This window comes from Notamacropus eugenii, chromosome 1 (genome assembly GCF_028372415.1).
Source record: "Notamacropus eugenii isolate mMacEug1 chromosome 1, mMacEug1.pri_v2, whole genome shotgun sequence".
NCBI classification, from domain to species: Eukaryota; Metazoa; Chordata; class Mammalia; order Diprotodontia; family Macropodidae; genus Notamacropus; species Notamacropus eugenii.
Window position 1 is genome coordinate 430,913,103 of NC_092872.1, and position 26,735 is coordinate 430,939,837.

General features: G+C 37.1%; 1 long non-coding RNA gene across 1 annotated transcript in view; it reads left to right on the plus strand.

Moving 5' to 3' along the window:
- Positions 1-24,627, plus strand: part of LOC140518982 (uncharacterized) — a 32,020-nt gene extending 7,393 nt beyond the window's left edge. Inside the window, exon 2 of the long non-coding RNA XR_011972064.1 lies at positions 23,399-24,627. This is a non-coding gene — a long non-coding RNA (uncharacterized lncRNA). The remainder of the gene's footprint in view (positions 1-23,398) is intronic.
- The last annotated feature ends 2,108 nt before the right edge of the window (positions 24,628-26,735 follow it).

Here is a 26,735-nt window from a genome sequence, read left to right on the forward strand (position 1 = left end):
TCAATACAGATGAAGAAATTCTTTCCTTACAAATGTTAATTTATATATAAACATTATTTACAAACAAAGCAATATATACAACTGAACTATATACACATATAACTTATTACAATGCTTGTCATTGGCCAGGAATGGAATAAATATTTTATAATGTAACTGGGTATTCGCTTTTGTCCATTGGTTAAGTGGCTAAATATAAAAAATGAATTTCCATCTCTCAGCAAGAGATCTTACAAAATTTTTCTATCACATATTTTTCTATCACATATTTTTGTGATTAACTATTTTCACTTTATTCTTGTTTTAAATCAAAATACAAAAATAAATTTTATGCAGAACCATATTTAAGACTGTCTTTATCAGGTATTGAGCCAAACATTGCAAATCTATGTTCATATAAAAAAGTCCATTATCAAAATTAAGTTTGTCTATGATTATTGTATTATGTTAAATATCTTCTAAGTTGTAGCTTGTTTCATTAAAATGTTATTTTCTTCAACAAAATTTGCAAAATAAATGTAATATTGCATCTTGCAGAAAATAGTAAACATAAATTGCTTTTGGGTTGCCTCTTTTAATTCTTTTAAAGTGTTCTTTTTAAAAATCATAATTATTTTATAATTAGAATTTTATAACTTTATATTTAGAGTTTTTTATTACCATCAAGATAAAATTTTATATAATTATATACTGTACATTTTTCTTTTGCAGCTTTTTTGACAAAAGTTTTATATTTTATATAAAATACTTTAAAATTATATTTTACATATATAGTATGTATGATAGTATATGATATATTAAATTCTATAAAATATAACATGTAATATATTTTATAGTTTATACTTATATAATATAAATTTTTATTTGACTTAGAGCTTTTTTGGCAAAAGTTACTCTAAAGATTTAAAAAGACTGTGGCTATTTTAAACACTTAATGAATAAATCTAAAAGAATACTGTGAGTAGTATATTAAATTACACTGAAGGTTCATGACACATTTTGTTGTCATTGAAGGGTTCAAAGAACAAAAACAAATCGTGAACTGCTAATCTAGTCCAACTTCATCATCTTATAAAGGAAAAGATAATCCTTGATACTTAAAGAGATTCTTCTCATTTAAAAAATGTTTAGATGGGAAAGTAAGCGTGTAAGTCAGTAGTTTAGGTAGTTTCTTGATCACCTTCTTTTGAGGGGCAATAATAAAGATCCAAGACTTTTTTCCCCTCACAACTTTGGTCTCATCCATCCTGTCTTTCAGATATTTTGAAAATCTATTCCTGGGTTATGAAGCAGGGCTCTGTTGGAATGGAAAATAGAGGATATTATATTTTGTCCTGGAGGTGATGGAGAGCTACTGGAATTTATTAAGTATGGAGGTAAAATAATCAGACTGTGTTTTAAAGAAAATCACTTTGTTGGCCAAATGGAGGATGATCTGGAGTGGGCAGAAGCTTGTGGCAATCAGACCCATCAGTGGGCTATTACAACTGTCTAAGCATGAGCTGATGAGGGCCTATACCAGGGTGGCAGCAGTAGCAGAGGAGAAAAGGAATCATATTTGAGAGAATGTGGCAAAGATGAAATTGATAGACCTTGACAAGAGATTGGATGGAGGGAGGGAGACATAGTGAGAAGTTGAGAATGAAATCTAGGTTTCATGAGCCTAGAATATTAAGAGGTTGGTGGTAGCATTTCGGGGAAAGATAATGAGTTCAGTTTTAGACATGTTGAATTTAAGATGTCTACTGAAAATCTAGTGAAAGATGTCTGAAAGGCATTTAGAAATGTGAGATGGAGGTCAGCAGAAAGGTTGGAGTAGGATAAACAGATCTGAGAATCAGTAGCATAGAGATGATAATTAAAAGCATGGGAGTTGAGAATATCCCCAAGTGAAGTAGTATAGAGGGAAAGAGAAGAGGGTCTAGGACAGAGCCTTGGAAGACACCTTTATGAGGATCTAGCAAAAGAGACAGGCTCTGATAGGTAAGAGGAGAATCACAAGGGAATGGTAACCCAAAAGGTCAAAGTATATGAATAGGCATTTTTCAGAGGATGAAATCTAAGCTATCAATAGCCATATAAAAAAAATATTCCATATCAATGATTGAGAAATACAAATTAAAGGATCTCTGAGGTTCCATTTCACATCTATCAGATTGGCAAAGTTAAGAAAAAAGAAAATTGTGAAAGGGCTAATGCCCTGTTGGTGGAGCTGTAAATTGGGACCGCCATTCCAGAAAGCAATTTGGAACTGTACCCAAAAAGGTACTAAGCTATATGTATCATTTGACCCCTTGATACCACTACTAGACCTGTACCCTCAAAGAGATCAAAAAAAGGAAAAAGAGCTAAGCACAAACATATTTATAGCAGCTCTTTTTGTAGTGGCAAAGAACTGGAAACTAAGGGGGTGCACGTCAACTGGGGAATGACTGAACAAATAACATGAATGTAATGGAATACTATTGTGCTGTCAGAAATAATGAAAGAGTTGGTTTCAAGGAAACCTGGGAAGACTTGTATGAACTGATACAGAGTGAAATGAGCAGACCCAGGAGGACTGCAGACAGACAACTTTGAAAGACTCTTATTAAGAAATTTGGCCAAAAATTATTTGAAAGGGTCTATGTTGAAATGTGCTCTCCACTCCTGAGGGATTCAGTATGCAAGTTGAAATATACACACATATTTACATATGTATACATAGACAAATATAATTCCTACATTGGCCATGTCTAGTATGTGTATGTACACACACACACACACATAAAACAAAAGTAATACTGGACATGCTCAGTGTAGGAATTATTTTTGTTTGACAATGTATATTTGTTACAAGATTTTGTTTTTTGGGGAGGGAGAAGTGAATAGAAAGATCTGATAATTGAAAAAAATTCTTAATTTTTAAATGGTGCTTGAGCTGAATCTTAAAGCAAAAGAGTGGCTCTGTGAGGCAGGGTAATGGGGTAACAGATTCTAAGATATGGCTGATGGACAGGGAAAAAGCACAGAGAAAAGAGATGGAATGTCATGAGTGAAGACCAGAATAAAAACAGATCTGGGAGAGTACAGGAGGAGTGATAATATACAATATAATATACAATAAAACTGGAAAGGTAGGTTGGAACTATGTTGTATGGGACTTAAAAAGTTAAACAAAGGAGTTTATATTTTATTTTAGAAATAATAGGAAGTCACTTGGTTAAATAAGGGAGTCACATGATCAAATCTGAATTATGGAAAATTGCTTTTTCAGTAATGTGTAGAACAGACTAGACAGGGAAAGAGATACCAGCAGGGGAGACCAATAAGGAGGCTGTTGCAACAATCAAGGACAGAGGTAAGGAAGGTCTGAACTAAGGTGGTGGCTGTGTAAATTAAGAGAATAGGTCAGATGCAAAATATATTGTGAAGGTAGAAATAGCAAGATTTGGCAATTAATTGGATATATGGGATGATGGAGGATTAGGAGTTGAAGCTAATGTAGGCATTATGAACTTGAGAACCTGAAAGGACGGTACTGTCTCTTTGATAAAAATAGGGAACTTTAGAAGAGAAGAGGATGGGGTGAGAGTGGGGGATGGGGGTGAGTAATGAATTCAGTTTTAGATGTGTTACATTGAAGATGTCTCTGAAACATCCAGTTTGAAATATTCTAAAGGCAATTGGTAATATGAGACAGAGGCTAATAGAGACTTGGGGCTAGATATATAGATCTGGGAGTAAGGTGAGTAAAGATAATAGACTAAATCTAATGAAGCTGATGAAGTTAAAAAAGAGACAGTATAAGAGTAAAGGAAAAAGTAGCCCAGGACAGAATGTTGGGAAACACAGTGGACACAATGTGGATAATGAGGTAGTCATTGAGGCTGAGAGAAAGTATTCAGAAAGGAAGGTAAATCAGGAGAGTATAGTTTTGCAAAAACCCAGAGAGAAAAGAGTATCCCAGAGAGTGGTCAGTGTCAAATGCAGCAGATAGGTTCAGAAGGAATAAGACACATTTGTCAACTAAAAGATCATTAGTAACTTGGAGCAGCTGTATTTGAATAGTAAGGTCAAAAGCTTAATTGTAGAGTTAAGGAGGGAGAGGACAGGAAGAAGAAGCATCAAATGTAGAAAATTTTTTCAAGGCATTTGGATGAAAAAAGAAGGTGAGATGTATAATAGTTTGAGGCGATGATATACTCTATTAAAGGTGGTTTGGGGACAGAGTTGTTTTTTAGGGTGGGAGTCACTTGAGCATGTTTGGAAACAATAGGGAAGGAACTATTTAATAAAGGGAGATATGAGAGGGGAGTAATGATTGAAGATGAAATCTATTGAAGAGGACAGGAGGGGAGGATCAAAGGCACATATTAGAAGAGTTGGTTTTGGTTAAAAAAAGGAGCAGGGGCAGGAATGAGTGGGAACTATTACCAAGGAGTTTTAAGATGAAGAAAATGAAAGAAGAGGAAGTTACCATCAAATAGCCTCAATTTTTTTTTCTGTAAAGAGGCAAACTCAAAGAGAGGAAGGTTTGGGGGGCTTCAGGAGAGAAGAGGAAGTCTGAAATAATTTCTAAGTGGAGTGATATAGGGAATCAATTAAGAATAAATGAACTGTCTTGTGATGACACAATTGAAAGGCTGTATTAACATTAATTTTGAATGATTTAGAAATCAGCATAGTTGTAGCATTCCCTTTAGTTTTATTCAGCAGTTTGAGAATAGTGTCAGGGAATGTAGATGGTGTAATCGAGGGCTAAGGTTTGGCAATAGAGGAGTGGTAATAGGCCAAGGGATTCAAGAGCAGAGGAGTATAGAGTTGAGAACAGTACCAGTTGGGTTGAGGTTGGAGAGGAGAATAAGGTCAGAGCAGGGATAATGGCCTTATAAAATACTAAGAAATGGAGGGAATGGAAATCTCTATGAGGGGAGCTAAACAGGTATGGGAGGGATAGGGAGATGTGGAATGATAGGAAATCATGGTCTGATAGCAGAATGTCAGAATTTCTTATTAGGGAAGAACCCGTATAGAAGTGTTTTTATTGTCTTCTTTCTAGTTTTATGCCTAAATGCCTTTGGGATGACTGCTTAGTTGGATCAGTCACCTTTTAAACTTAAGGAATATCTATTCTCAAGCATCCAAAGAATTATTTTATAGAGCTAGAAAAAATACCAGAATTCATCTGGAAGGACAGAAGGTCAAGAATATTAAGGGAATCAATGGGAAAAAATGGTGAATAAAGGTGGCTTAGCACTGCCAAATTTCAAACTATATTACAAAGTAGTGATCATCAAAATAATCTGATACTAGCTAAAATATAGAGTGATGGATTAGTGGAATAGATTAGGTACACAGTACACAGTAGTAAATGACCATAGTAATCCACTGTTTGATAAAACCAAAGATCCAAGCTTTTGGGGTAAAGACACACTATTTGACAAAAATGTCTGGGAAAATTGGAGAGCACTTCAGCAGAAATTAGGCATAGAGCAACACATCACACCATATACCAAGATAAGTTCAAAGTAGATAAATGATTTAGACAGAAAGGATAATATAAGTAAGTTAAGAGAGCATGGAGAATGTACCTGTCATATCTATGAATAAGAAAGGCGTTTATAACCAAACAAGAGATAAAAAAGGATCATGGGAAATAAAATAAATAATTTTTATTACATGAAATTAAAAAGCTTTTGCACAAACAAAATTAATGTAAGCCAAAATGAGAAGGAAAACAGGAAACTCGGAATACATTATTACAGCAAGTGGTGGCAAAGAATTGGAAATTGAAGAGATGCCCATCAACTGGGGAATGACTGAACAAGTTGTGGTACATGATTGTAATGGAATGCTATTGTGCTGTAAGAAATGATTAGCAGGATGCTTTCAGAAAAACCTGGAAAGGCCAATGCTACATGAAGTGAGTAGAACTAGGAAAATATTGTACACAGTAATAGCAATATGTGAGGATGATCATCTGTGAAAGACTTTTCTACTTTGATCAAGGACAATGATCCAAGACAATTCCAAAGGATCCATGATGAAAAATGCTATCCATATCCAAAGAAAGAGCTTACAAACTCTGAATGCAGTGATGCATACTTTTTGAAGTTTATTTTTCTTAGGATTTTTTTGGTCTGTTTTCTTTTGCAGCATGGCTAATATGGAAATGTTTTGCATGACTTCACATGTACAATTGATAGTAAACTGCTTGCTTTCTCGAGGGGGAGGAAGGAAAACAATTTGGTATTGAAATTTTTAAAAAAGTGAATGTTAAATTTTTTTACATGTGATTGGGAAATATTTAATGAAATTAACAAAATATAATTTAAAAAAAAAAGAATCTCTAAGTACAGATCAGAATCTCCAAAAATTGAAGTACAGGTTTACCCAAAAAGCAACAGAGAGGGGGCATAAGCAAACTGCAACACATAACAAGAACATTACATCAGAAAAGCAACATAAAGAGTATTATCAGTGAGACAGATGACTAGTAGACAAAATATGATGCAGTCACTTAGCAAGAGTGAGAGATGACCTTAAGATAGACAAGATAGTCTACTGATATCTTTCGATGTGAAAGGATTTCAAGAAAATTCCTGTGCCCACAAGGGGTACTTCCTGTGGTGGATATGTGGGAGCACATAGACAAAAATCGCCAAGGATGGAAAGTCAGAGATGACATATGATCTACATCTTTGGAAGGAATACCCCTCTTAATAATGTCACAGAGCCATTAGTCTATTGGGGTTAAGTGTAAAACTTTGTGTTTATTCCTATTTCACTTTATACTCCTAGATTCAGCCCAACATTCTAATCTGCTGAAGTGCTTTTTATCCCTGGTCTGTTATCCAACATGTCAGCTAACCCCACTAATACTGTTTCATCTACAGTTAGATAAGCAGCATGTTCTCAATGCCTTTATCCAAGTTATTGGCAAAAATATTCAAAAGTACAGATTCAAGCACACATTCCTTGGGCACTCCACTAACGACATTCTTTGGAGTTGTTACCAAAAATTATTTATAACTACCTTTTGGGTACACCCATTCAACTAGTTGTAGACCCATCTAATTGTGTCATCATATAGACAATATAACTCCATTTTGTCCATAAAAGCAGTATGAGAAAATTTTTCAAGTGCTTTGCTAATATCCAGGTAAAATATTTCCTGATGAATAAATGGTCAGATGACAGGAACAAACAGTTCTTAAAAGAATTGCAAACTATATAAAAGATTGTTCTGAATCACTAATGCCAATAATGAAAGAAATGCAAATCAAAAAACTCTTTCATCTTACTTCCCTAAAATTGGCAAAGATGACAAAAGGTTGACTATTTGCATTTTGGAGGCACTGTGGAAAAATAGGCACATGAATACATTGTTGGTGGAGCAGTGAATTGTTCCAGCCACTCTGAAAAGCCATAGCCTTTGACCCAGAGATCCCAAGTATGTCACCCAAAAAAGTCAGATAGAAAGTTCCCATACACCAAAGCATTTATAGTAGGAATAAAAAAAATCTGCAAACAAGATATCATTCAGTTGGGGAATGGCTCTCTAAATTGTAGTACATGAATATAATGGAATATTACTGCCCTGTGTGAAAAAAATGAGTGTGAAGAATATCAGAAAGCTGAAAGACAACATGGTGTACTAGATAAAGAGCTAATATCAGACTCAAAAAAACTAGGGTTCAAATCCCACCTCTGATATATACTGGCTGACCTGTGACAAGTCACTTAATCTCAGGATCCCCTCACAAACCCAATACTAAAAGTGTTGGAAGATTGGGTGCTAATCTGCTTTAGCAGAGGGAGTTTCTCACCAAAATCTCTCTAACCTGAAGAAATCACATGTCTAGTAATAAAGAATATGGGGTTATTTTTTGTTGTTGTTCAGTCATTTCAGTCATGTCCAATCCTTCATGAAACAATTTGGGATTTTCTTGGCAAAAATGCTATGCTGGAGTGGTTTGCCATTTTCTTCTCCAGTAGGTTCAGTGGATCCATTCCATCAGGCAATCAGAAGTTAAGTGACTTTCCAGGGTGGCACAGCTAGGAAGTATTTAAGGCTGGACTTAAACTCAGGTCTTCCTGACTCCATACCTAGTGCTCTATCCACTGAGCCCCTACTTGTTTCATAGGGAGTCATGAGGTGACTTAAATTCATAAAATGATCCAGGAAGATATCCAAATGTATTAGAAACCAGAATCCAAGCAAAACACTTTTGATGAGGGTCAAGGTGAAAGGAGAAAGAGGATAAACAAGAGGAAGATCATGATGAAAAAATGCTGTCCACTTCCAGAGAGAAAACTGATGAACTCTGAGTGCAAATTGAAGTATACTTTTTTTTTTTTGGTGATATGGCTAATATGGAAATATGTTTTGTATGATTTCACATGTATAATTAATTGATACCATTTTCGTGTGCCTTCTCAGTCAGTGGGGAGTGGTTGGAGGGAAAGAGAGAATTTGGAATTCAAAATTTAAAAATAAAAATTGTTTAAAATATTTTTAAAATAAAAATCAAGTGAGGTAATGGTTAATTATTAATCTTCAAAAATAGGCTTAAGACTACAGGTATATAATGTTGCATATACTGTGAGAGGTAGTTGTATTGTCAATTGATTTTATTTGTGTTCTTTACTGCAAAGAAGGGTTTAAAGACAAGGATATCAAGGAATGACTGAAGTAAAAAGCAAAATAAGGATTAGGAAGTATGCTAGGTTGAAAATTCTCTTCAGGTAGGAATCATATTTTTTATGTAAACTATGTATAAAATTTTTTGTGCCTTCCTAGTACCATATTCTTCCTATAATTGTTATTTAATAAATGTTTACCAAAATTAAAAGCATACATGTATACATATATGTAGAATAAACATACACATGTACGTATAATATATACATACATGTAAATAAAAATTTTATTGATATCTTTTATTTTTCATATCCCCTACATATCTCTCACCTTCATCCCTGAAAGCCATCTCATTTTGTGTCACTGTATGTTTCAAGTATTTTTCTTGTAAACAAGATATTGTTAGATTCTGGTTTCTAATAATTCTAGTTTCTAATTCCAAATGGATATCCTCCTCCATTGTGTAGATTAGTTAATCACATTTCCATTCACTATTATAAGTGGTAGTTGTATGTTTTCTTCCATTATAACTTCTTACATGTTCTCTATTTTTCCTCCACTCCATCCCCTTTATAAAGAAAGGAGTGAAAAATGAAAATGAATTTCATCACCACTAGTAATCTATAATTGAACATATCTGTTATTACTCTCCTGTCCCTGTTCTTTTCACCACTCCCAGGCACTAATTTCTGGTCCTTACACTTTCTTCTCTCCTTTAATAATTTATTATCCACCCACTAAAACTGAAGTCAGTTTGCTTGTCAGTTTCCCTTCCTGACTCTGCCCTCCCTTATACCCTAGTCTCCCCTTTCCCTTCCTATATTCTTCTTGAGTTTGTTATATTTCTAAATTAGACAGTATGTTTAACCCTCTCCCTTGTCCAGCTCAGGGTAAGACTCATGAGATGCCTGCTCTTTCCATTCCTTCCTCCGTGTTTATATACTCTTCTTATATACTCCTTTCATACAAAGTAAGTTCTTCCCTTTTTATCCTCATATATTCCTTAACCCATTTTCCTTCTCTTTTCTTTATTCTCTTCAAACAACAACATAACCACACTCAGACCATGTGCTTGTCTTCTTTAAGGCCTAGTATTCTAAAAGGACACTTTTCTCTTTTTTCCCCATTAGAATGTAGTAACTTCATCATCATTTAGCTTCTTCTGGTTGCTCAAATATATTTACCTTCCTAGGTTTCCCTTGATACTTGTGTTTGCATTTCACTTTGTTATCAGTGTCAGTTATTTAATCAGGGATACTTTGAAAGTCTTCTATTGCATTAAAGAGCCATGTTTTCCCCTGTGGGATTATACTAAATTTTGCAGAATAAGTTATTCTTGGTTATAAGCCTTTATCTTTTGCCTCTTATAATATCATATTCCAGGTTATTCTCTTCTTAATTATAGTTGCTGTGTAGTCTTGAGTCATAATTTTCAGAGAGCAATGATTCTTAAATTCTCCCTTGATCTTTTTCCAGTTTAGTTTAAAATAAATCGGTACCTTCCATTTTATTCTATTTTTCAATCTTTTGACTATGTTCTAACAGTTTTTGCTTCCTCATGAAACCATTGAATTGTTTGTTTCATTCTGTTTTTCAGGAAATTTCCTACTTGGCTATGTTCTGTTATAAGCTATCTATCTATTTTTGTTTATTTAGTCTTTTATTTTTCCCCAGTTACATGTAAAAACATGTTAACATTCATTTTTAAAACTAAGTTCCAAATTCTCTCCCTTCCTCCTTTCCCACTCCTACCCCCATTGAGAAGGCAAGAAATTTGATATAGGTTGATATCTGTGGTCATGCAAAACATTAACATGATAGTCATGTTGTGAAAGAAAACAGAAAAAAAAGAGTTAAAGTTAAAAAAAAGTATGCGTCAGTCTGTATTCAGACACCATCAGTTCTTTCTCTGAGATGGATATAATTTTTCATTTTAAGTCCTTCAGAGTTGTCTTGGATCATTGTATTGCTGAGAATAGCTAAGTCATTCACAGATGATCATCTTACAATATTGCTGTTACTTTGTACACAGTACATTTCACTTTGTATCAGTTCATGGAAGTCTTTCCAGGTTTTTCTGAGAGCATCCTGCTCATCATTTCTTATAGTACAGTAGTATTCAATCATAATCACATATCATAACTTGTCCAGCATCCCTAAACTTCTAATTTTTTGCACCCAGAAAAGAGCTGCTATAAATATTACTGTGCATATAGGTCCTTTTCTTTTTTTGTTTTTTATCTCTTTTAGGATGCAGACCTAGAAGTGGTATTGCTAGATCAAAGGGTATATATGGTTTTATAGCCCTTTGGTCATAGTTCCAAATTGCTCTACAGAATGATTAAATCAGTCACAACTCCACCAATAGTACATTAATGTCTCGTTTTTCCCACATCCCCTCCAAAATTTTTCATTTGCCTTTTCTGTCCTATTAGCCTATCTAATAGGTATGAGGTAGTACCTCAGAATTGTTTTAATTTGCATTTCTCTAATCAAGAGTGAGTTAGAATATTTTTCATTTGGCTATAGATAGCTTTGATTACTTCATCTGAAAAGCGATCATATAGTTTGATCATTTATCAGTTGGGGAATGGCTCTTGTTTATATAAATTTGACTCAGTTCTCTATATGTTTGAGAATTGAGGTCTTTATCAGAGAAACTTGCTTCAAATTTTTTTCAGTTACAGTTGCTAATTGCATTTCCCTCCATCCTATTCCCCATCCCTGTTTATTCTGTTCTTTCTCTCCTTTCACCCTGTCCCTCCTCAAGAGTGTTTTGCTTCTGACTACCCCCTCTTCCAATCTGACTCCCTTCTATTACTGCCACCCCTTCTCTTGTTCCCTTCCCCTACTACTTTCCTGTAGGGGAAGATAGATTTCTATACCCAATTGAGTGTGTATGCTATTCCCTCTTTGAGCCAATTCTAATGAGAGTAAGGTTTCGCTCACTCCTCCTCACCTTTTCCCTCTTCCTCTCCACTGTAAAAGCCTTGCCTCTTTTATGTGAGATAGTTCATCCCATCTTCCTTCTTCTTTCTCCCTTAATTTTATTTTTTAGATACCATCCCTTCATATTCATCTAACACCTGTGCCCTCTGTCTTTGTGTGTATGTACACACGCACACACACACACACACACACACACACACACACACACCTTCTAACAGCACTCATAATGAGAAAAGTCTTATGAGTTACAAATATCATCTTCCCATGTAAGAATGTAAACAGTTTATCCTTATTAAGTCCCTTATGATTTCCCTTTTCTGTTTACCTTTTTATGCTTCTCTTCAGTCTTGTATTTGAAGAGTTGTTGTCTTTTCATCAGTAATGCTTGAAAGTCCTCTATCTCATTGAAGATCCATTTGTTCCTCTGAAGGATTATATTCCATTTTGCTGGGTTGGTGATTCTTGGTTGTAATCCTAGCTCCTTTGCCCTCCAGAATATCATATTCCAAGACCTCTGATCCTTTAAAATTGGAGCTGCTAAATCTTGTGTTATTCTGACTGTGGTTCCATGATATTTGAATTGTTTCTTTCTGGCTACTTGCAATATTGTCTCCTTGACCTGGGAGCTCTGGAATTTGGCTATAATATTCCTGGCAGTTTTCATTTTGAGATATCTTTCAGGAAGTGATTGGACTCTTTCAATTTCTATTTTGCCCTCTGGTTCAAAAATATCAGGGCAGTTTTTCTTGATAATTTCTTGAAAAATGATGTCTAGGGTCTTTTTTGATCATAACTTTCAGGTAGTCCAATCATTTTTAAATTATCTCTCCTGTATTTGTTTTCCAGGTCACTTGTTTTTCCAATGAGATATTTCACAATGTCTTGTACTTTTTCATTCTTTTGGTTTTGTTTTGTAATTTCTTGATTTCTCAAAAAGTCATTAGCTTCCATTTGATCTACTCTAATTTTTTAAAATTTTATTTATTTATTTCACTTTTAACATTCATTTTCACAGAATTTTTGGGCTCCAAATTTTCTCCCCTCTTGTCCCCTCCCCCCACCCCAAAACACCGAGCATTCTAATTATCCCCATCTCCACTCTGCTCTCTTCTCTATCATTCCTCTCTGCCCTTGTCTCCATCCTCTCCTCTGTCCTGTTGGGCCAAATAACTTTCTATACTCCTTTACCTGTATTTCTTATTTCCTAGCAGCAAGAACAGTACTTGACAGTTATTCCTAAAACTTTGAGTTGCAACTTCTTTTCCTCCCTCCCTCCCCTCCCCCTCCCTTTGGAAGGCAAGCAATTCAATATAGGCCAAATCTGTGTAGTTTTGCAAATGACTTCCATAATAGTCGTGTTATATAAGACTAACTATATTTCCCTCCATCCTATCCTGCTTCCAATTACTTCTATTCTCTCTTTTGATCCTGTCCCTCCCTGTGAGTGTCGACCTCAAATTGTACCCTCCTCCCCATGCCCTCCCTTCCATCGTCCCCCCCCCACCCTGTTTATCCCCTTGTCCCCCACCTTCCTGTATTGTAAGATAGGTTTTCATACCAAAATGAGTGTGCATTTTATTCCTTCCTTTAGTGGAATGTGATGAGAGTAAACTTCATGTTTTTCTCTCACCTCCCCTCTTTTACCCCAAACTAAAAAAAATCTTTTGCTTGCCTCTTTTATGAGAAATAATTTGCCCCATTCTATTTCTCCCTTTCTGCTCCCATATATTTCTCTCTCACTGCTTGATTTCATTTTTTTTTAAGATATGATCCCATCCTATTCAGTTCACTCTGCGCACTCTGTCTCTATGAGTGTGTGCGTGTGCATGTGTGTGTGTGTAATCCCACCAAGTACCCAGATACTGAATAGTTTCAAGAGTTACTAATATTGTCTTTCCATGTAGGGATGTAAACAGTTCAACTTTTATAAGTCCCTTATGACTTCTCTTTGCTGTTTACCTTTTCATGCTTCTCTTCATTCTTGTGTTTGAAAGTCAAATTTTCTTTTTAGCTCTGGTCTTTTCATCAAGAATGCTCGAAAGTCCTCTATTTCATTGAAAGACCATTTTTTCCCCTGAAGTATTATACTCAGTTTTGCTGGGTAGGTGATTCTTGGTTTTAGTCCTAGTTCCTTTGACTTCTGGAATATCCTATTCCATGCCCTTTGATCCCTTAATGTAGAAGCTGCTAGATCTTGTGTTATCCTGATTGTATTTGCACAATACTTGAATTGTTTCTTTCTAGCTGCTTGCAATATTTTCTCCTTGACCTGGGAATTCTGGAATTTGGCCACAATATTCCTAGGAGTTTCTCTTTTTGGATCTTTTTCAGGTGGTGATCGGTGGATTCTTTCAATATTTATTTTGCCTTCTGGTTCTAGAATATCAGGGCAGTTTTCCTTGATAATTTCATGAAAGATGATGTCTAGGCTCTTTTTTTGATCATGGCTTTCAGGTAGGCCCATAATTTTTAAATTGTCTCTCCTGGATCTATTTTCCAGGTCAGTTGTTTTTCCAGTGAGATATTTCACATCATCTTCCATTTTTTCATTCTTTTGGTTTTGTTTTGTGATGGTTTCTCATAAAGTCATTAGCCTCCATCTGTTCCATTCTAATTTTGAAAGAACTCTTTTCTTCAGTGAGCTTTTGAACCTCCTTTTCCATTTGGCTAATTCTGCTTTTGAAAGCATTCTTCTCCTCATTGGCTTCTTGAACGTCCTTTGCCAATTGAGTTAGCCTCTTTTTCAGGGTGTTATTTTCTTCCGCATTTTTTTGGGTCTCCTTTAGCAGGGTGCTGATTTGTTGTTCATACTTTGCTTGCAAGTCTTTTATTGATCTTCCCAGTTTTTCCTCCACCTCTCTAACATGATTTTGAAAATTTTGGGGGCTCTTTATGACCTTTTCCCAGAACTGATCCCATTGAGTGGGCTGCGATGTAGAAGCACTGACTTCCGTGTCTTCCCCTGATGGTGAGCACCACTCTTCCTCATCAGAAGGGAGGGGAGAAGAAACCTGCTCACCAAGAAAGTAACCCTCTATAGTCTTGGTTTTTTTCCCTTTTCTGGGCATTTTCCCAGCCAGTGACTTGAGCTCTGAATATTCTCCTCACACCCACCTCGCCTCCGGATCCTCCCAAGCCTGTGCTTGGGGTCTGTGACTCAAATGCTACTTCCCAGCCTCAGTGCTTTGGGCGGGGGCAGGGCTGCTATTCAGTGTGAGATTATGTTCAGGTGCTCAGGTGGGGGCAGGGCCGCCTCACGGGCTCAGTTCCCTCAGGGGGTTTATGCAGAGACCTTCAACAATGGATCCAGGCTCCTGCCTGTTTGGGGAGCCCCGGTCTGCTCCCACCTCTGCTGTTGCCTCCCGAGGGGGCCTGAGTATGGGGGCACCCCACTCCCCTCTCAACCCACCAAAGAGACCTTCTCATCGACCCCCGTCACCCGTGGGTGGAGGGACCCGCGTGGCCGCTGGAAATCTCGTCCCTGAAGTCTGCTCAGATCTGTTCCTCTCGGTGCCGGGGCCGGTGCAGGGCTGGGCTGGGCTCTGCGTCCGTAGTGCGATGGACCTTTTGCGAGAGGTTTGCAGGTCCCTCTGGAACAGAAATCTTATCCGCTCCACTATTATGTGGCTTCTCCTGCTCCCAAATTTATTGGCAGCTTTTTACTACAGATATTTCATGGGCTGTGGGTTCAGAGCTAGCATATTTGTGTGTTTCTACTCCGCCATCTTGGCTCCGCCCCGATCTACTCTAATTTTTAAGGAACTATTTTGTTCAGTGAGCTTTTGGACCTCCTTTTCCATTTGGTCAGTTCTGCTTTTTAAGGCATTCCTCTCCTCATTGACTTTTTGGACCTTTTTTATCATTTGACCTAGTCTATTTTTTAAGGTGTTATTTTCTTTAGTATTTTTTGTGTCTCTTTTTCCAAGCTGTTGACTCCTTTTTCATGATTTTTTTTTGCATCCCTCTCATTTTTCTTCCCAACTTCTCCTCTATCTCTCAACTTTATTTTCAAAATTCTTTATGAGTTCTTCTATCACCTGAGACCAATTCCCATTTTTCTTGGAGGTTTTGGATGTAGGAGCTTTGACTTTGTTTTCTTCTGAATATGTTTTGACATTCCCTGTCACCATAGTAACTTTCCATAGTCAGAGTTTTTTCCATTGTTTGCTAATTTTCTCAACCTGTTACTTGACTTTTAACTCTTTGCTAATTGCAGAGCGAAGGGTTCGCTGTCCCTAGCAAGGGGTTTTGTGCAGCTATTTTCAGAGATATTCCTAGGGACCTGTAAGTTTATATTCTTCCACAGTGTTATGATCTAAGAAGAGGTGTTTACTACTCTCTTGATCTGTGCTCTTGTCTGTGAGAAACCACAAGCACTCTTTTCTGCCCTGGAACTGTGAGGAGTGTCCCCCACTCCACTGCTTCTGTAAGCTCTGCTATGCTAGTGCTCCTCCTAGCCCTGGGACTGCCACCTATGACTGTGAACTGGATCCAAATATGGGCAAAGCAAAAGAGTCCTGCCTCAGTGCTAGCAAAATGACCCCTGTAATTTCCTTCTGATCAGTTGTTTGATCCCCTTACCATCTGTGAGCTAAGAACTACTGATCCAGTCACTCCTAAGACCCACTCCTGGTTTGCTGTGGCCAGAGCTGTGCTGAGTTACACTGGATGGCACTCCACTCTCACCCAGGTGTGACAGACAATTTCTACCCACCTTCCAAGTTCCCCTGGGATGAGAATTTGTTTCACTCTGTCTTTTTGTGGGTACTGCTGCTCTAGAATTTTAAAATCATTTTAAAGGCATTTCAAGGGATTTGGGGGAGAGTTCAGGGGAGTCCCTGCCTTTACTTTGCCATCTTGACTCTGTCTCCTCTAAGTTTCCTCAATTTCTGGCTTTTTAGTCTGTTGGTGATCCATCATGGGTTCTAGACTCAGCCAGTTTCTGTCTCCAACTTGCACAGTCCCCACTAGGGTGCTAGTTCTGTCTCCTGGTGTGGCTCTGAAAGGCCCAGTTGGATGTCAGAAGTAGACTGGTCTTAGACCTCCTACAAGGCTTCCAGATATGCCCTAACACTGAATTGGTCCTGTCATCTGCTATGCTTCTCGGTGTTTCAGGGAATATTTGGTTGGGTCATCTCCCTGTGCAGGGACCTATGACAGGCTGGCTCTGTTCCCCACTTCCATCATAACAGGTTAGGACAAGGATCTAGCTATATGTGCTCCTGATTTACAGAGCTTTCTCTGGCTTGTAAGTCTCCCTCTTCAGAGTACCAGCTTGCATTGGTTTTCTTGATGCAAGCCCTGTCCTGGATTCTGCTGACTTTTGGTCATCATATTATGCAGTTGTAGTCTAGTTGGAGGCATTCCTGAGTCCCTTTGGTTTTCTTTATCATTGCTCTGTCTGGGACACTTTTAAAATATTTCCTGGGGTTTATGTGGGAAGACCTGTGCCCCTTAGAGACCTTTCATATTGCCATCTTAAAAGGAAGTCTGGTGAGCCTTGCTTACTTAATTTTGTATCAGTCTGTATTCAATAAGTCTCTGTATCCATTATTTCTTATAGTATAGTAATATTCTTTTACATTCACACACCATTACTTGTTTAACCATTTCCAGTCATGAACATCTACTTTGTTTCCATTTTTTTCTACTCTAAAAATGTTGCTATAAATATTTTGGTGTATGTGGAAACATTCTTTCTATCTTTGAGCTCCTTGAGTTATATGCCTAGAGTAGAATATTGGATTCAAAGATTATGGATGTTTTAATCACTTTCTTAATTACATTATTTCTTTCCAGAATGATCTGGCTAATTTGTAGCTCCATCAGCAGCACAGTAGGGAGCCTTTCTACAACTCCTCCAGCATTGACTATTCCCCATCTTTATCATAGTTTTGATTTACATTTATTGTTAATAATTTGGAACATTCTTTCATGTGGCTTGCAGTTCCTTTTTAAGAAATGTTTCTTCATGTCCTTTGATCACTTATGTATTGGGGAATGGCTCTTCTTTTTACATGTTTGTGTTAGCTCTCTCTATATCTTGGATATCATACCTTTAGTAACATATTTAATACATTTTGTTTGTGAAAAATCACCTCATGTTTATATGATCAAAATGATCTTTAAAATCTTAAAATGTTTTGTGATTGCCTATATCCCTTAGTTAAAAATTCACACAGTAGCTATGAAATATGCCTATTCTGAACCTCCTGTTGTTGTTTTTTTATGGCATGACCTTTAATATTCAGATCACACATCCCTTTCGAACTCATTATGGTATATGTTGTAAATGTTAGTCTAAACCTAATTTTTGCCAAACTACTTTCCAGTTGTCCAAACAATTTTTGTTCACAAAGTAATTTATTTTCTTTAGTTTAAAAACTAGTTACCTAGATCAGTTGTTTGTGACTGTTATCTAGCCTGATCTGCTTTTTTGTTTTTTAAACAAGTACCAAACAGTTTTGATGGCTGTCTTTTGCTTTATAGTACAATTTGAGGTCTAGAATTACTATTCCTTCCTCATTCTCATTTTTTCCCCATTATTTCTCTTCAAGTTCTAGATGAGGAGTGGGGAACCCTGCAGTCTTGAGGACACATGTGGCTTTCTAGGTCCTTGGGTGTGGCCTTTTGACTGAGTCCAAGTTTTACAGAATAAATCCTCTTAAGGGGATTTGTTCTGTGACAGTTGAATTCAGTTAAAGGGCCACACTTGAGGACCTAGAGGGCCACATTTGGCCTTGAGGCTTCAGGTTCCCTACTCTTGTTCTAGATCTTTCGTCCTTTTGAGCCTATAATTAACCAGTTTAACTTTTTTGCTTTTTACCCTCAAATTACATGCCCCTATCACTGTTGATCACTTCCTTACCCTGAAAAGTCTTCTCTTCCCTAGGTTTTCTTGACAGTATTCTTTCCTGGTTCCCCTCCTATCTGACTGACAGCTTCTAAATTGCTTTTGTTAACTCATCATCTAACTTTCCCTCAAACAATAGGGGTCCCCCAAGGCTTTGGTCTTGAGCCCACTTCTTTTTTCTCTACACACTTTCTCTTATGATGTCATTGTAAGATCACAGGTAAGAAGCTATAATCCACTCCTTAGGTTCAGTTATCTCTAAGCAGATGACCCCCAAATCTACATATCTCACCTCCATTTCTCGCTCTTAAGTTCTAGTTGCAAACTGCCTGCTAAACATCTCCATCTTTGTCACTCAAGGAACTCCAATCTAGCAGTGTGCAAAATTGAAGTCATTACCTTTCCCCTGAGTCCAATCCCTTTTTCTTACTTCCTGATTTTTGTCAATGGCATCATCAGTTTGCTAGCCACTCAGGTTCAGAACCTTGAATTCTTTCTGGACTCCTCACTCTCCCTCACCAAAACCACCATATCCAATTGTAATAGTATGATAGAAAGAGTGCTAGCCCCTGGAATCAAAGAACCTGGGTTCAACTCTTAATTCTGACACTACCTGTGTGACCTTAGAAAAGTCATTTAATCTCCATGGACCTGAATTTCCTCATTTGTAAAATGCCTGAATTGGGCTAGATGGTCTTGGGGGTCTCTTCTAGCAATAGGTCTCTGATTCTGCAGTCTTATGACCACGTATAAAAAAATTTGCCAAGTCTAGTAGATTCTTTCTATACAACATATTTTACATTTATCCCCTTCTCTCTACTCATGTGACCACCATGTTAGTTCAAGCCCTCATCATCTTTTGTCTGAGCAATTGCCTTAGCATCCTGAGTAGTCCTTTCCTTCTCTTCCCTCTCCAAACCATCCGCTACAGTTTCAAAGTTAATATTCCTAAAGGATAAGACTATGTTGTTCCCCTGCTCAAGAAGTTTAGTGTTTTTCTGTTGCCTCTAGGATAAAATACTAATTCCTCTGGTATTTAAAGCTCTTACCAGTCTGGTTCCAACCTACCTTTCCAGACTGATTTCACATTGCTACTACTCATACTCTACATTCCAACCAAATTGGCCTATTGTTAGTTATTCCTTGTAAACACATTTCATCTCCCACTTCTATTACTTTGCACAGGGTGTTTCCTATGCTAAGAATGCTCTCCCTCCTCACTCTGCCTCTTGGGAGTCACTAGTTCTCATCATCATGAAACTCAAGTGCTGCCTCCTACTTGAGTCATTTCTTAATACCTCTAGATGTTAGTGTTCCCTCCCACCCCACCCCTTAAGAACAATTAACTTTGTATATACTTTGTATTGACATATTTTTCTAGGTGTTGTTTTAGTCCCATAGAATGTAAACTCCTTGAGGACAGGAACTTTAAAAAAAGCCTTTGTTTCCCTAGCATAATGCCTAACACATAGTAGCCTTTTAATATTTGCTGCATTGAATTCGTCAAATTAGTACAAGGTGGAATAATACAATAAATTTCAATGGCAGGTGAATGGCAACAATTCTAACATAAATACTATGATGACTGATATTTTTGCCAAATTTTTAATTTTCTTTCATGTGATTATCTTTTCATTAAAATCTATTTAATCTAAAATATATAAACATGAAAATGTGATTTTTTTTACATTGACAAGACTTTCAAAAGGAATAAATTCACAAATCAGAAAAATCCTTTCCAAGGCCTATATTCTTATCCCTATTTTTGGTTTAAAAATACAGTCACTATTAGTAATGCCTTTGGCAGACATAAATTGCATGATGGAATTTGCAAGTGTAGCTTGGGAAGTGTGAATGTGAACAAAAACTGATTAAATTAGCACCTACTGAAAGTGCTTTCTTTTATCTGGTACAGAGGCTGTCACAAGCAAGTCTAGCATACAAGCTAGTGTGTAAAGAGGCTTGAAACTTTTTTTTTACACTATGGGTAGAAAAAATAGGTGAAAAACCTTTTTCAATGCCCATTTTTCCCATGCCTGTTGTATACCCATCTGGTATGATCATATTCTTGGAAGAAAAGGGATAGAAACAACTATTTCTGGGATCCTCTGGACACCCAATAAAGTGTGTAGTCTACCTTGGGCAAATTACCCCATAGAAGCAATAATAATACATCTATGTGGGGTGTCCTGACAAATGTTTAACAACCAGTTAGTCCTCTGTGGAAAAAAATGTAGACACTTTAAAATTTAATCTGCATCATTAACATTTTCTCCATCACTTTCTAAAGTCTAGACAATCAACAAAACAGGAACTCGAGGTCTAGTTTGCTGCATTTGCTCATTTCTCAGATGTAAATGCTCACACTGGAAATCTAACTGTGGGCTCTCCAGCACCTGCCTCTGTCTGCACAAATAACAGTTTTAGATTTATAAAACACTTTCCTCACAACTGCCATTTAAGGTGGATGGTGCAAATGCTTCCCCAATTTTACAGATAAGAGATCTGAAGCTGAGAGGGTGAATGCTAAAGTTTACTTTACTTGCCTTAGGGCACATTAGAACCAAATGAGATCATGTGTAACTGCAAAGTACTATGTAAATGGGAGATTATGGTTTTTTAGGAATTTAACAGAACCTGCCAAAGTCATAGTATCAGAAGATCTTGAGTTGGAAAGAATTTTAGGATCCTCTAGTCAAGAGATGTCAAACATGTGGCCCACAACACTCCCCAGGGCAGCTGAGCCAGATTAAAATGTAGTTCCTATCTGATGTGAATGTGTTGGTATATTAATGTAAACATGTGGTTTTCCTTATGAACAGTTTAGTGACCTCCATTTCTATTTCAGTTTGACACCTCTGGTTTAGATCAACTTTTCCATTTTACAAATAAGGAATCAGAAGTCCAGTGTGGGTAAGTGATTTGCCCTAAATCATTCAGTTAGTAAGATCTGGGATTCAAAAGATCTTCCCACTGCAAATTCCAAGTCTGTTTCCAATGTACCATGCCAGAATTTAGAGTGGAAAGGGACCTTAAGTCATCACCTCTTCCTACTCCTTCATTTTACAATTGATAACCCAAATTTAAAATGGATAGATTGAGGTTTCAAATATGTTGTCAGAGCATTTCCTTTACATCTGAGGGGAAAAAAGACAACATAGAAATAGATAAATGGTCAAAGGAGTTGTACAGATGTATCTGACTCTCTGTGAGTCCATGGGCAATACTGTCCATGGAGCAAAGATACTAGAATTGTTTGCCATTTCCTTCTCCACTGGATTAAGGGAAACAGTTGTTAAGTGACATACCCAGGGTCACTCAGCTAGTAAGTATCTAAGCATGGATTTGAACCCAAGTCTTCCTAACTCCAAACTCAGCACTTCATTCACTAAGCCATCAAAGGGAAGACCCCAACAAACATTTCCCAAGAAAGAATTAGAAATACAAGAAAGAATGCCCCACACCCAACAAATTGCAAAAAATTACAAAATATGGAAATAGTCAATGTTGGAGGGGTTGTAGAAAGAAAGACACACTGATGAATTCCTGGTGAAGCTGTGAGTTGGCCCAGCCATTCTGGAAAGCTATTCAGAATTATGCTAAGGGTAGTGACTTTTGATCCCAAGGATTATACTTCTGGGCATATACCCCCTAAAAGGTCAGTGACTAAACAGGAAGGTTTCCAATAGCACTTTCTGTGCTAATAAAGAATTGTAAGCAAAGTTGTTGGCCATTGACTGGGGAAATGGTTAAACAAACTGTGTGGTACATAAATGTATGGAATATTACTGTGTTATAAGAAATGATGAACATAATGAATACAAATAAACATGGAAAGGCAAAATTATTTAAAGTGAAGTAAGCTGAGGTGGGAAAATAATACACACAATAACTATATCAATGTAAATGGAAAGAATAAATAACAGGAAGCAATCAAAACAATATTGAGAAATAATAAAGAACAAGCTTAAATGCAATGAAAAAATATGAGAAGATCCCTCTCCCTGCCTTCTCTACAGAGGTGCAGGTAGGAGAGAGATCCAAAAGTACGAAACACTGCATATATTTTTCAGATTTTTCCCTATGTATTGATTGGTTTTCCTAATTTTTTTCTCTCTTTTTCTTTTTTAAAAAATATCTTTTTAAGGACTTTATGTACAAAAATATTTATAGCAGCTCTTTTTGTGGTGGCAAGAATTAGAAATTGACAGGATGCCCATCATTTGGGGAATGGCTGAATAAATTGTGGTATATGAATGATGAGCATGCAGATTTCAGAAAAACCTGGAAAGATTTACATGAACTGATGCTGAGTGAAGTGAGCAGAACCAGGAGAACATTGTTCATAGTAACAGCAACATTATGCAATGACCAGTGTTCAGTACCTTATCCTGCCAGGTGATCTTCAAAATCTTCCTAAGATAATTCAAATGGAAGCAATTTAGCTTCCCAGTAAGGCACTGGTATACTGTCTAGGTTTCATGGACATAGAACATGGTTAGCACAATGGCTCTTTAGACATTCAATTGTGGTAGGTACTCTAATACCTCTTCTCTCCTACACTTTCCTTTGGAGCATTCCAAAAACTGAGCTAGCTCTGGTGATGCATACATCAACCTCAGCATCTCTATGTGTATATCCCTGGAAAGTATACAGTGCCAAGGTAAGTGAATTATCCACAGCATTCAAAATTTCTCCATTTGCTATAACCAGTGGTCATGGATGGTGCATTGCTAGCTGGTGGATAACCTCTGTTTTCTTGGTGTTATCAGGCCAAAATTATCCCAGGTGGCACAGAATCAATCCATACTCTGTTGCATCTCAGTCTCAGAAGCTTCATTAAGTGTACAATCAAAATTCATATACCAATCCTCCCTCCACTTTGGTTCTTGGCTTGTAGCCTTTTCAAGTGAAATAATTTACCATCAGGGCAGCAGGTGACCTTGATGCTGTTTTTGTTCTTGTTGAAGGCATGTGACAACATCACTGAAAACATCACCCTAAACAGCATGGGAGCGAGCACACAGCCCTGCTTTGTTCCATTGGTGACTGGGAAAGAGCAAGAGAACTGACCATTATCAAGAACCTGTGCAAGCATGCCATGATGAAACTGACATACAATACTGATGAACTTCTCCAGGCAACTAGAGAAGCATGGAAAGATGTTGCAAAGTAAAGTGAACAAAACAAAGAAATTATGTATATACAATGACTACAGCAAAGGAAATGGAAAAAAATGTAATAAATACTGAACTGTTATGAAATTATAATCAAACTTGGCCACAAAGAAGTCAACAACTAAGCACCAGGCAGTGTGCTAGACTAGATAAGAAATACAAAGAAAAACTCCCCCCTGCCAAAAAAAAGAGTCCCTGATTTCAAACTCACAGTCTAATAGGGAGGAGACAATATGCAAACCATATACAAACAAGATGCATACAGAATAAATTGGGGATAATTAAAAGAGGAAAGGCACTAGCCTTAAGGAGCATCAGGAAAGGCTTCTGGTAAAAGATGGGATTTTAGCTAGTACTTGAAGGAAGCTAGAGAAGCCAGGTGATGAAGAGATGAAGGAGGCAATGGGGGAGAAAAAAATGAGAGTGCATCTTTTTACCTCATTTGCATGGGTGTGGAATACTGCATGTAATATCAGACTTTTATAAAACATTGATTAGTTTTGCTGAACCTAAGTTTCCTATTGTAAAACATGAAACATGAAAAAACAAAAGAGATCGATAAAAATCAATTGTTAAAAGGCAAGATAGGGGTGGAAAATTCTAAGGCATCTTCAGCTAGAGGGAGGTGGTGCAGAGGATAGAGCATGAGCCTAGAATAAGGAAGACCTGAGATCAATCCAGCCTCAGACACTTACAAACTGTGTGACCCTGGGTAAGTCACTTAACCCTGTTTGCCTCAGTTTCAGCTGTCAAATGAGCTGGAGAAGCAAACAGCAACCCATTCCAGTATCTTTACCAAGAAAACCCCAAATGGGGTCACAGAGAGTTGGGTCACAGAGAGTTGGACACAACTGAACAACAACAAAAGTATCTATAGACATGTTTACATCTTTGAATCTATTCCTTCCACTGAAAAATGACAGGATTAGATTAGATTCTCTCTAAAGTTCCTTCCAGCTCTAACTTTCATGACTATGAAATAGTTGAAAAAAATTAAAATTCCATGATCCTACTTTCACCAATTTATCCTTGTGTTACTTTTTCTTCCAAGCTGCTAGGTTAGATGTTTAATTACTTTTTGACAGTCAATATAGCACTTTGATCCATACTTTGAAATGCAAATCCTGGTTTTAAACACATGAGTTCTGAACTCATCCAAACTAATAATGATTTAACTGAAGCCCATTGTTTATATTCTTTTCTGGGGGGTCTCAGACCTTTCTGAAATCAGAGGGAACATTAAAAATGTAGCATGTGATGAGGTAGACACATAGAGGGGAAATTTTTGAGGATGTCAGAATGCAAGTTCATATCCTGGCCCTGCAATTTACCAAACTTGGCAGAGGGCATATCTCTGAACCTATCTGGTCCTCACTTTCTTCCTCATCTGTAAAACAAGAGAATTGGACTAAGTGATTACATTCTAAAATATCTTTAAGTTCTATATTCTAAAACCTGGGTTAGTTATGATTATAAGCAAGAAGACAGCTCAATGAAGAGGATGGAATTTGGAGGGAAGAGATCTGGGTACAAACTGTGGCTCTTCAATTACTATTTTTTTGAGCTTGGGTGATGAGGATGGTGGTACCCTTAACGGTATGAGAAGTTCAGAAGAGGGGAGGGTTTGGGTGGAAAGATAAACTTTGCTTTGGACATATTGAGTTTGAAAGTGTCTGAAACATCCTTTCATTCAGGGAAGAGATAAGAAGATAAGAGCTAATGGGATGGTTGAATCAAGTGAGGTTTTTAAGGATGAGGGATACATGGAGTGTATGTGTTTAGGTAACAGGGAAGCAGCTAGTAGACAATGAGAAATTGAAGATTAGTGAGAATAGGGATGAAAAAGGGATCAGTATGCTAGAGAAGAGATGGGATAGGACCGAGGGTTTGTCTTGATAAACAGGACTGCCTCTTTAAGGAGACAGAAGTAAAGGAGGAGATAGTGTCAGAAGATATCATAATAATATATGAAGAGAGAAGAGGCAGCTCTTGAAAAATGACCTAAAATTTTTTTTGGTAAAATTTAAGAAGGTTCTCAGCTGGGAAGGTGGGGGAAGGGGGTACCATAGGAAGTCTGAAGATGGATTAAAAAAGTATGGAAAAGTGGCTATAGTGAGTTGGATAGTGAATTATTAGGGAAGTATAAAAAGATTGCCTTACTACTATGAAGGCCCAGTTGATTTTGAGGAACATCATTTGTAGTGGATCCAGGCAGCATGGTTTTGAGTTTCCCCAACTCTATTTATCAGAGCAACAGATGATGGGAATAATCTAAAGTTGGGACTTGACAAGGCATGACTGATGAAAGGATAAAGGAGCAAGGGAACTGAGTGTAGAGAATGGCATAGAGTTGAACTGGTTCTCCAAGGGGTTAAGATAGGGAAAAGTGGAGTGTGTGAAGCCAATTCAGGCTAACAGCCTGAGAAAGAACAGAAGAGTGAGAGGATAGAGGTTATGATGAGATGCAGAACAAGGTTAGGAGCTGTAAGGCAAAAGGCAAGACAGGATGATTGTAGAAGATTATAATCAGAAGAATTTTGGAGATCGTGAGCATGGAAGTGGGAAGTGCTAGATAACAACAAGATCAGAGGTATGGCCATTACAGGGGAACAGGTTATGGGAAGTGATTACATGGAGGGTTCTCCCTTCCAGCTCTAAATCTGCGATTCTAATTTACTTTACCATTAGTTTCCTTGACTATAAAATGGGGATAATGTTGTGAATCAGCAAGTTATAGTGGAAACAGCAATGAATTTAGACTCAAAGGCTATGATGCTTTTCTATCTGTGTAACACTGGGCTTCCCTTTATACTTCTCTGGGCCTCAGTCTTCAACTGTAAAACAAAAGTTCGGATGAGATGACCTCTCAAGTTCTTCCTACTCCAAATTCTATGATCCCAAGCCATCTTCTGTAACATTATTCCCTATTTAGATTCACTGACTCATTCACTAAAGAATACTACTTCAAAACAACTGAATTTTTCTATCACCAATCTTTCATAAGGAAAAAAGTAACTCATTTGATTTTAGTGGCACTGACAATGTGGAAAATAGGATCAAAATTGTTTCCAAAAGTGTTAGGAATATATTATGAGGAGACATTTTTGTAGGTACAATAAATCTGAATGAT